The 12,488-nt window shown below is 37.4% G+C and overlaps 1 long non-coding RNA gene across 1 annotated transcript; it reads right to left on the bottom strand.

Annotated features, from left to right (window-relative positions):
- Positions 1-2,498: 2,498 nt before the first annotated feature.
- Positions 2,499-12,155, bottom strand: LOC127504969 (uncharacterized). Its single transcript, XR_007927526.1, has 3 exons — positions 10,844-12,155; positions 10,462-10,522; positions 2,499-3,204 (listed from the first exon to the last, which is right to left on the bottom strand). It is a non-coding gene; the product is annotated as an uncharacterized LOC127504969 (long non-coding RNA).
- Between the last annotated feature and the right edge of the window lie 333 nt (positions 12,156-12,488).

Genomic DNA, 12,488 nt, shown 5'->3' with positions numbered 1-12,488 from the left:
GCTATACCGAGACAGAGAGAGAGAGAGCAGGCAACAGCAGGGAAATCACACCCAAAAAGCCCCTATTGAACCATCAAGTAACAGGCTTTGTTGAGACAATGCTAGCCGGGGGCTGGTAGAAAGATGGGTGTATTTCAGGCAGCCAATAAACACTGGGCTCCCGGAGGGCATAGAGGAGGCAGAAGACATCGAAATGGAGAGAGAGAGAGAGAGAGAGAGAGAGAGAGAGAGAAACGGAAGCAAACTTCTCATTCTCTCACCCTAAACTGTGACTTTAACCCTCGCCTCATAAACATATGAATGGATCCACCGCGCACACTCCCCCACAGATGTGCTAAGCAACACCTATGCACAGCGTAGTAGGCTTAAGAATCCATTCTCTCTGAAGCCTGCATTTCTGCAATGCTGGATTAGTCCGATTTGCAGAGATTAAGAAGTTCAAGCCTTTCTTTTAACGGTTTAATTCTTGGGACGAGGGGGGGTGAGGGGGCTGGGGGTGTAAGGGTTTAAATGGATCATCAAGTGTCGTCGATTAAGCTCATTAGCTCTTTTAAAGGAGCTGCCCAACTCGTGCGCCCATCAGATCCTTTGAAAATGAGAATCAATTAGGACCATCATTTCTCATCCTTGTCTAGGTGGTGAACTCGGGGTGTAGAACTTCACATTTATCATGAACTAGGACACCGAACACAAAACAAGGTGTGTTTAACATGGGAAAGAGCTTTGAATAGGTGTCTGGCTATCAGGGAACTAAATGATGAGCTCAGGGAAGGTATGGTGACTTCAGAGAGAGTGACCCCAAAATGTAATTGCAGACTTAAGCAATGTATGAATATAGTTACAATAGGTTAAATAAAAAAAAAAAAAAAAATGCATAAATAAATAAACTTCAGATTGTTCATGCAGAACATGTTCTTGAGTTCAATGGAATGGAAAAGAATTTCAAAACATTCAAAATTAGGGTTGTAACGGTATACCATTATGACGATATATCATGGTGTGAACACGATTATCATATTGTGCACATTTGCTTATCTACGGTATTGGAAAAAAATCAGATGGAGAATCTCACCTGCGCCTAAGCAACTTCTTCCACTTGATTGCTTAGACTCAACTTTCTTCACCCACACAAGTACAGTGGAGAAAATGTCAGAGACAAAGGCTGTTATCTCTAATCTCTATCCCCATCAAAAAAGTTAAAATTTGCAGAATGAGAATACTTTTAATGTAGAAAAAATGTGTGGTTGTCCTTGAGGATAGATATCCAATTCGGTGTTCACTGTGTGAACATATCCAGAGCTGCTCAGAAAGGATGCTTAATGAGCCTTTCATCATTTTATTTGAGAAAAACATAGTCAAATATACTCTGAAACTCAAAGATCTTCACTACAACCCATCAAAATAAAAGTTTGGTTTAACTTGAAGAAATGATGACAGAAATATATTACTATTGTACAATAGAATGTACTTCTCAAAATAATAACAATAAAAACAATAATAATACAATTTATTTAAACATTATTTAAAGGGGACCTATAATGCCCCTTTTACAAGATGTAGTATAAGTCTCTGGTGTCCCCAGAATGTGTCTGAAGTTTCAGCTCAAAATATCACACAGATCATTTATTATAGCTTGTCAAATTTGCCAATATGTGGGTGTGAGCAAAAACACACAGTTTTTGTGTGTGTCCCTTTAAATGCAAATGAGCTGCTGCTCCTGGCCCACTTTCCAAAAGAGGCAACTGGACATTTCTGAATGGTTAGTGGATAAATTTATGTAGTTTCTGTGGAGTTGATTCAACTCATCGACTAGCATGTGACGTCATGTTAATCTTTTGTGCAAATCCAGCGTTGAATTGACCCTCGTTTGTGAAGCAGTCCGGCGTAAAATGATGACATGGTAAAAACACTCTACTACAACAACTCTTCCTCTTCTCTAAAGCAGCCTAACATGGCCTCACCCCCTGTGTTGTGTGTTCTCGGGGGCAGGGTTTATGTAAATTTTAGGGTTAGTGATGTCACTAACCCGGAAAGAAGCTTGTTTGTAGTCCCTACCAGCCGTTTGTTGTAGTCCTTAAAAAGCGATTTCTCTAAAAGAAAATATCTCCCTTTGCACTGAACTTTGAGCATCATAACTTTGCAGACGTTGTTTATGCTCAAACAGCAACATTACACACTGAATTAAGTTTTAAAAGTTTGATCATAATCAACCACCCCTTTAAGGAATTTCATTTTTTTGTCCATGTTTTAATTTAGTAAATCTCTGTTGTGCAGAACTTTGCCAAAAAATAAAAGGTTAAAAGTTGTTAAATTTTCATTTCATTTTAAAACATTAAATTGTTAGTTTTATGCATTCATTTGATTACCACTGTTTTTAATAATATATTTTTATTAAATCATAAAAATTGTAATAAATTATTAATGATAAAAATAAGTTGTTAATCTAATCCATAATCAATTATAAAATGTAACTGATTAGACATGTTTTTGATCATTGAAGTTTGAATAAACAAAAACAAATGGTTTTAACCATTTATTCAACCAAAAAAAAAAAAAAATCTGTTTTCATTCAAGTCATTTTAACTGATGATAATAATAATAATAATAATAATAATAATAATAGATTTATATTTATTTTATTATTTTCTGAGACAGTTATCATACTGTGAAAATCTCATACCATTACAACCCTATTCAAAATGTTAACTTTTTTAATTTTACATCATCTTAAAAACGTCTCAGTAGTCAAAAGCACAAATCTTGCACATTTTTACATAAATAAACAACTAAAGACTGCATATTGTGTGTTCATACATTAAATGATGTTTGAGTACAGAAGCTCACCTGTCAGCACAGCACTTATTCAGGAGTTGAGTAAAGATAGACAGACACATACAGTAGATAGATTTGCACTGATCATCTGATGACATAAAACTGAAATCTGAAGGACGTTGGATCCATGTTCTGCCAAGCTGGTAAATGTAAGGGCAAAAGAAGGACGTGGTGCTTTGATGAAGTTTCTTTGTCCCTTTGAACCAATTTGAAAGCAGGAGAAAATCAGTTTTTTTATACATATTTCTGGGTTTAATCTCTCGTTCAGCACTGTGCCTTTGGTTCCTGGTGGGATTGGATGGAGTTTAAATGTTAGCTCAGTGGGTGTGGGCTCTCTGCTCTTCCTGCCCTTTGATGCCTGCCACCCTCAGTCTGTATGTCAAAAACAGAGAAAACACACAGATAGAGAGTAAATGTGTGAGAAAAAGAGAGGACGACAAAGGTTATATGTAATGGTGGCTTTAATATGCTTAACAAATCTTTTAGCACGCTAATTAATAATCAGGGGGTCAGGTTTTTGAGTTTTCACTACAAAGCAACCTTTGAGTGAAAACAGCTTAGCTGAGAAGACACAGACAGATTGACAGAGAGAGAAGAGAATGAACAGGATGCGGAGTAGACAGGAGGAGGAAGTGGAAATACCATCTTTTATACACATGGCTGCCATAAGGAGACCGTGTCCAAAGGACCTGCTGATTTCAGATGAGTTTTTAGATTTGTGCACAGTGCTTGAAAGATAAATGGAAAATAGCTTATGGCTACTTTGGTCTTTAGTGGCATGAATGAAGAGAAATTTTTAAAGCGATAGCAAAATAAATAAATAAATAAAATTTTGTCATCATTTACTCACTCTCATGCCATTCCAAACTTGTATGGCTTTCTTACTTCCTTGGATCTAGAAGAATTTAGGCAAAGTTTACACGGCCACATACAACGATCGTCAACAGGAACGGATGCTGTCCAGCTCCATTATGTAATCAGATTCCAAAAAATTAGTACTTTTAATTAGATTATATTACATTTTAAAATGCTCAATCAGATTACAGTTACTTTTTTATGGATTACATGATTATATATTATTCACACAATGGTAGTAAATTATTCATAATTTATTGATTCTCCCTAATTACTCTTAATTTTTAAAATGAAAATGTATTCCCAAACCCCAGTTTGGGAAACCCTGGCATAATGTAATGCTTAATGCAATTCATGTTGTTGATGAAGGATGGAAAATATTATCTCTCTCTTTGTTTTTTGTTGTTTTTTGTATTATATGTACTCCCAATCAAATCTAAGTGATAAACGAGTTAGGTCAAAAGTAATCTAAAAGTAATCAAAAAGTAGTCTGAATATATTACCTAAAATTAGTAATCTAGATTATGTTACTACTAAAATTTTCATCATGTAATTTGTAATCAGTAACGGACTACAATTTGCAAGTAATCCACCCAGCACTGTTTATGGGTAAACTATCCTTTTAAATGAAAATTTACAGAAACTCTATTTACACTACCATATCATAGTTTCCATAAAAATATTAAGCAGCACAACTGTTTTCAATGTTGATTATAATAAGATGTTTCTTGAGCACAAAATCAGCATATTAAAATGATTTCTGAAGGTTTGTGTGGCACTGAAGACTGGAGTAATGATGCTGAAAATTCATCCATTACACAACAGTTATTTTAAACGGTAAAAATATTTTGCAATATTACTGTTTTTACTGTATTTTTGTTTTACTGTATTTCAAATAAATACAGTCTTGAGCATAAGAGACATAATGCTCAAAAACATTTTACCCATCCACTCAAGCCTCAGTTAGGAAATTAACTATAGACCAGATTTCATTGGAGTCTGTCAATAGGAACACTGTCCGAACACCAAAGTCGATCATTCTGCTTTTACAGCTTTTTAAAATGAGTTTCTTTCTCCAGTCCTCCGTTAGTTACTATCAACCGCTTGCACCTTTTCTCTTTCATTTCTCATAATTTTTCTCTAATGCTTAAGCTGCTGACACTATTCAAATGAACCATTCATGTAAGCCCTCCATCAGTACCAATATAATGTCCAGAAAGGTGGTATTTACAGTCACAATGGTTAAAGAAATGAGAGTGAGGAGGGTGCTGCCACTTTAAAAAAAAAAAAAAAAAAAAGAACAATGATGTTTAAGCAGAACTATAAAGATATTTTCATGAATATTAAAAGGAGTCTTGCAGCTGTGCATGTTTGATCTTATCAAAGCACCGTCTGATGTCAATGATGTCAAATACAGATGAACCAAGCTGCAACATTTTTGAGATCTGAGAGCAATGAAACATTTTCAAATAATGAACAAAAGCTGGCATGAGGATGAATAAATGACAGAATATCCAATTTTCCAACACAAGCACTTTTTCAGTTTCTATACAGATGAATAGAGCCAGTGACTTTTCTTTTTGCACTTCTGAGCTCATCTCTGGTTCTGCTGGGCTCTCACAGGCTGTCCTTCACATCTGGCCCTCTGAAGCAGCTCTCAACCCACTCACGGCTGACTGATCTGACTGTACTTGCAAACTTGTTCTGTGGCCATGAACACTACATGTGGGCATCCCAGACTACATCTCTAAAACACAGACAGGTGAGAGTGCTCAGACTGACACAGGGGCCACTGAGACCACACATATACATGGCCAAAATACAGACTATCACTCCTTTCCTGTTCACATACTATCCATTTTGTGAGAAAAAGTGTTTACGCAATCCAAATCATTGTTACATCAAAAATAGCATTGAAAGGATACTATTTCAAACTGTTTCTAGAGGATTGTGGATGTGTGCATCCCCGCATGCTGTATATGTTATTTTATCCACAACCCCTTGCACAATGGAAGTTTAAATAGTTCCTTTTCAACTTTCAGTTGTAGACAAGTGACAAGGAGTGTGATGCTGATGTTGCCACAGCAGACATTAAAGGGCTAGTTCACCCAAAAATGAAAATTCTGTCATTAATTACTCACCCTCATGTTGTTCCACATCCGTAAGACCTTCGTTCATCTTCAGAACACAAATTAAGATATTTTTCATAAAATCCGATGGTTCAGTGAGGCCTGCATTGCCAGCAAGTTAATTTACACTTTCAATGCCCAGAAAGCTACTAAAGACATATTTAAAACAGTTCATGTGACTACAGTGGTTCAACCTTAATGTAATGAAGCAACGAGAATACTTTTTGTGTGCCATAAAAACAAATTAACGACTTTATGACAATATCTAGCGATGGGCGATTTCAAAACACTGCTTTATGAAGCTTCGAAGCTTTACGAATCTTTTGTTTCGATTCAGAGGTCTGAAAACTGCCAAAGTCACACCCCCCAGTGGTGAACCACTGAAATTTCGAAACACTTATGGCGTAACGAAGCCTCGTTTACTGAAATCATGTGACTTTGGCACTCTGAATCCCTGATTTGAAACAAAAGAGTCGTAAAGCTTCATGAAGCAGTGTTTTGAAATCGCCCATCACTAGATATTGTCAGTTGTTATTTTGTTTTTTTTGGCGCACAAAAAGTATTCTTGTCACTTCATAACATTAAGGTTGAACCACTGTAGTCACATGAACTGTTTTTAGTAGCTTTCTGGGCATTGAAAGTGTTAATTGTCTTGCTGGCAATGGAGGCGTCGCTGAGCCATCAGATTTTATCAAAAATATCTTAATTTGTGTTCTGAAGATGAACGAAGGTCTTACGGGTGTGAAACGATATGAGGGTGAGTAATTAATGACAGAATTTTCATTTTTGGGTGAACTAACCCTTTAAATTAATGAACCTGAACGTTAAAGTCATCATATCATGAGGAATCAATTTTTTCTTGATCTTGAAAAATTTACTTCAAAAATAAGCTTCAAAAATGACTTTTACTGTACCTCTGCAACTTTCTGACAAGGTCAGAAAATGAAGACACAACACGACCACGTTTACACATCAGTGACACTTAAGTAATCAAAAACTTGGCCCGCCTAGTATGGCAAAATGCAAAATTGGCATTTAGCATTAAACAGGGTTCTTAAAGCTTTTTTCTGCATATTTTTTGACCTTCAACCTGCCCAGGGACAGCAGATGAAAATTAGTCATTGGCTAAATCTGGCACATTTGCATCATTGTGATGTTTGATAAATGTTTCCTGTAAGTAGCCTAAATAAATAAATACATTTTCTTACAGACTTCGGCCACATCCACATGAAGCCAGAGCTTTCCCTATCCAATCTTTTTTTTCCTCATCTCAAGAAATATCTGTGTACACACGAAACCACTGAAACTTGTTATAAGCTCATGTAGAATCATCTAAGATACTGTTGGAGGGACCAAGATGAGTTCCCAGTGAACACAAAAAAAAAAAACCACTATGAATTGCCTCAGAATACTAAAAAAGAATGAAGGAATCCTGGTCTTTGACAGAGAATCAAATGGACATTTTTTATTCTGTCTGTTCCCATCCGTCTCCCTCTCTGTGCCCACCCTCCACAGCCCTTTATTTTTATCCCCACCGATGCGCTTGCGGCAATGTGACTTTGTCTTATTTCACATCCAAAGATCGCCATTGCAACACTACTGCCGACAGCTAAATAGTCAAAAGTGATCCAAACAAAAGATGAAATGTACAAAGGAGAAAAAAACAAGTCTTTGATGTACACTTCATTCATGGTCCATGGCAGTACGACAGACCAAAGCCTATCTGTAGTGCGGGACCTGACTGAGCAATAAATTGTGGGTTAAAAACTCATCATCCTCAAGGTTGAAAATGTGAGTTCTTCAAGTTCTTGTACTGGGCCCCATGCAACTCTCATAGGAGGCTTGTATGAATGTACGACTAGATACCTGACCAGCTCTCACCTATCCATGTTACCATGCAGGTCCATTAATGACTCCACCATGGGCAGCCCTGGAGGCTCTTGGCACTGCTGCGCTGGCTTTATTGACTGTTCTGACATGCGGAGGTCTCAGGAGAGGTGCTGGGGAGAGCAGTGAGTCACACAGCTGCAGGGCCAATGTGACAGGCCTGACAGACACATACTCTCCATGCAGAAAGAGAAACCATGCATTCGGTCTAGGAGATTGGCCCACGGTTGCATTCAGCCACCATGTCTCTGTAAATCTATGCAATATGTCTTGGGGAGACTGGCTATGCCATCCCGCAAGCGACTTTGCGATAAATGCAATTTGCATTAGGAATTTATAGGCTCCTGTCACACGTTCACTAGCCCCCCATCACTTCCTGTTAAAGAAAAATAAGGTTTATCCTCCCATACAATGAGATATATATACACACACACACACACACACACACTCACGTATATACACACACAACAGTTAATTCTGTCCTCAAATCAGATTGGCTGAGAGGTCTTTCCAGCCATGCGATATTTGATCAGTAATCACTACGGGAACTGTTTCTTCATTTGTATCATTTCGCTTGCAGCATTTCTCAAAGCAAGTGTCATGATGCCTAAAAAAATTAGTTTTTTTAGGCAAGAATGTAGTTGTTTAAACTTCAAATATGCAGTTTATTTATAAAGAGTGCCTATTTAAAAAAAATTTGCTCGAGCGTTTTCGGAGATGTGAGCTCCACAGTGTCAGCGGCTGTTCAACGCTCATGTACCCCGCCAAGAACAGCCTTATTCTGGAATTTGCCGCTGGCTCTGATGTTTTTATAAACGAGATATCATTCGTTTTGGGTATATCTAACTGGCAATCTTTTGTCTCAATCTATTATTTGTTCCAGAGCAAATTTGGCTGAGGGCAAATATAGAGCCATATCGCACTCCTACTCGTGTGATATTGCTCATATATATAACACCGAATCATTACACACACAGATTCATTGAACTACTGTGTTTGCTCTCATGCACAATAATTCATTCAGTTTTGCCTTTGTTTGTAACTTTGTTAGCAGAGAAAAAATAGACAAAGTAACTGGCTATATTGTGTCTAAAATATTAGTCAATTTAAAAATGATTAAAGTCTGATCGATCTGTGCAGCTCCACATGAAGTCAAACAACTAATATCAGATATTTCCTGACCCTAAACTCAAATGATTGGTTAGGCCTATAGGTCAGGCTGGTCATGATGCATTAGAAAGAGATGCATTTTACAATTCTCAGGGAAACACACCTATGAACTGCATATAGAAAGTACTCCAAACATTAAAGGATTAGTTCACTTTAAAATGAAAATTACCCCAAGACTTACTCACCCTCAAGCCATCATAGATGTATATGACTTTCTTCTTTCTGATGAACACAATCAGAGTTATATTAATAAATATCCTGACGCATCTAAGCTTTATAATGGCAGTGAATGGGGGCAACGAGTTTGAAGCTCAAGAAAGTGCATCCATCCATCATAAACGAACTCCACACGGCTCTGAGGGGTTAATAAAGGCCTTCTGAAACAAAGCGATGCGTTTGTCAAAAAAAAAAAAATCCATATTTAACAAGTTATGAAGTAAAATATTTAGCTTCCACCAGACCGCCTTCCATATTCAGCTTACGAAGAAAGTGTAATGCCTCTCGCAGTTCAAAATGCTTATGCTACGTCCTACGCCTTCTGCATTCAACTTACGGAAAAAGCTTAACTGACGCGACGTCAGTTCTTGAGTTTCAAACTCCTTGCCCCCGTTCACTGCCATTTTAAAGCTTGGACGCATCAGGATATTTATTAATATAACTCAGATTGTCTCCATCAGAAAGAAGATAGTCATATACACCTAGGATGGCTTGAGGGTGAGTAAATCTTGGGGTAATTTTCATTTTAAAGTGAAATAATCCTTTAAATTTTTTTGTGGTTTAGCAAATATTTATTTTTAAACCAACATAAAATGGCATTGGCAACCCATGTTACTTCCATAAGGGATATAATTTTAAATGAAACAGGATATTCAACTAGAAAAAAATAAAATAGAGAATAACATTTTATCTATTGGGAATTTATGAATTGTGAAAGGTGGCCACTATATGACAGGTGGTTGAAAAATAATAGGGATCATTTCAGAGGCGGAGCAAGTTATTACACTTTGAAAAAGGACTATGAAGACAAATATGTTTGGTTTGGAATAACATGCACCAGTGAACCATTCACTATAAGACCAAGTATATGTACCAAGTAAATGGGGTCCATTTTGATTTCATGTTGACTTTAAGGTTGTCATTTAATCAGCGAACTCTTCAAGTAGTACTCACTATAGTACATGAGCCCCACCTTAATGGATTGCGTTTAGCTGATCAGCCCAATGAGTTTGGTACACAAGTCTGCCTGTGGGCTTCCCTGGGGCCTTCGACTGTCGACTTCATTTAGCCTGTTCCGTTTCCCACGCTGGGAGAAATACACAGTCTCTGGCCTATTGAAGCGGAATGAAACCACAAGAAACCACCTTCAGGAGGCTGATTTACCTGGGGCCGTTTCCACGGCAACACACCCCAGGGAGGTCACGGAGACAAGAGCGAGGATACCCGAGCCCCCACCCCCCTTTGATTTTATCCAAGGAAAAGACTGGATTTCATGCAATATATACAGAGGAGATGGTGTTTTTCTATCATGTGAAGGAGGCACGGAGACATACCCTGGATTGTTTTTCCATGCTGATGCACATCCACTAACCTTTTCAGCAAAGATAGTTCATCTCCGTCACTCGTCTCCACTACACTCGCACAGAAGCGCCCTGCAAAGGCCGGGCAGAGAGAAAACACACAGTAATTGCTGTCACACAGTGGCTAGATCGGTTAGCCTGCAGTCCTACACATGTACAACAGCCTCAAAGACTGCCGTTTATAACGGCAAACGTGGGATGAGTTCAGCCCGTGTCTCGTTTTGTTTTCGTTTTACCTGCAGAGCTGCGGCTTAATGAGAGTACGTTCATTAAAGGAAGTCTTCATTAGAATTGCGTTTATGTTTTGTCAGTGACACTTATAGTGCCGCCCGCTTGTCGTCAAGCAGAAGTTTATCTACAAATATGCCATTTAGGCTTAGAAAGAGCAATAACCTGTGTGCATCGAAGGATTTGGGGGATAATAGCCTCGTGACAAGACAGGCTGTGGTATGCGCGTCCCATCTGTATGTCTAGCGCCCCACCTGCCCTGTCCTTCTGTCCATCTGCACAAATGCTCGCACACAATCCCATGCTGCCAGAGACAACATACAATGATTAATAAACACAAACACATACAATCCACACCTTTGCACTGGCAATGAACACTGTAACAAGTGCAATTTTGAAGCTCAAAGAGGTGCTCTTAATACTGATCACACATCGGAATGAGAGTTTGCACAACTACAAATTTATAAGTTGTAAATTGGGACACTTTAGTTGTCGCACTTTATACTCCAGTGAATATTTCTCACTTTTTAAAAGGTCAATTTCTGTATAGACACATAAAGACTTGGCTACAAAAATGGCTAGGAAAAAAATATGTACAGTTTATTTAACACATTGGCCTTTTGTGACAACATGCCCCAACGCCTTGACATGCTCACTGACACAAATTTGATAATTTGATTAGTGACCTAGAAATAATGCAGAATATCTATATATTTTGATAACACCTTAGAAAAAGGTTTAATTAGTTTATGTTGTTTAAAGGGGTCATGAATTGAGAAATTGAAATTTTCTTGACATGTTAGAGGTTATTGTACTATAAAAACATCCTGTAAGTTTCAGAACTCAAAATTTCCTTGTTAGTCCAAAAACATCTTTTATTGAATCCAAGCTCAGAAAATGACTCTTTTGGAGAAAGAAAAAAAAAAAAAAAAAAAGTAGATAGATACCACGGTAAAAATATATAAAAATGCTATATATTTTTTTTTCCAGGTAGGTCTAATAGTATTAAGTAAAAATACCACAGAAATTGAATAATCAAATATAAAATAACATAGTCATAACTGTATAAATTAAATATAGATTAATCCTTATTAAAGCTTTTCTTTTGTTGTTTGAATATCATTTATTATACAGACAGCCAATAGTAGAAAGTAGCATGTTTTAAAGGATTAGCTCACTTTTAAATAAACTTTTGCTGATAATTTACTCACCCCCATGTCATCCAAGATGTCCATGTCTTTCTTTCTTCAGTCGAAAAAAAAAAAAAAAAAAAAAAAAAAAAAAAAGCTTTTTGATGGAAACTCTACAGGATTTTTCTCCATATAATGGACTTCAGTGGACACCAAACGGTTCAAGGTCCAAATGACAGTTTCAGTGCAGCTTCAAAGGGTCATTTTCGAAAAAAATACAACTGTATATGCTTTATATAAACAAACGTTCGCATTCTAAGTGCCTCCGCCAAAACCGCATTTCTGTATTCTCCAAAAAGCTTACGCTGTATGTCCTACGCCTTCCCTATTCAACTTACGGAACGAGCGCAGCGCCAGTTAAATTTTTTCCGTAAGTTGAATAGGGAATGCGTAGGATATCCAGCGTAAGCTTTTTGGAGAATACAGAAATGCGGTTTTGGCGGAGGCACTTAGAATGCGAACGTTTGTTTATATAAAGCATATACAGTTGTATTTTTTTCGAAAATGACTGATCGTTTCGCTAGATAAGACCCTTATTCATCGTCTGGTATCGTTTAAAGCCCTTTGAAGCTGCAATGAAACTGCCATTTGGACCTTGAACCGTTTGGTGTCCACTGAAG

This window comes from Ctenopharyngodon idella, chromosome 22 (genome assembly GCF_019924925.1).
Source record: "Ctenopharyngodon idella isolate HZGC_01 chromosome 22, HZGC01, whole genome shotgun sequence".
NCBI lineage: Eukaryota > Metazoa > Chordata > Actinopteri > Cypriniformes > Xenocyprididae > Ctenopharyngodon > Ctenopharyngodon idella.
Note: the sequence above shows the minus strand (reverse complement) of the source record. Positions and strands in the feature narration are given on the sequence as shown.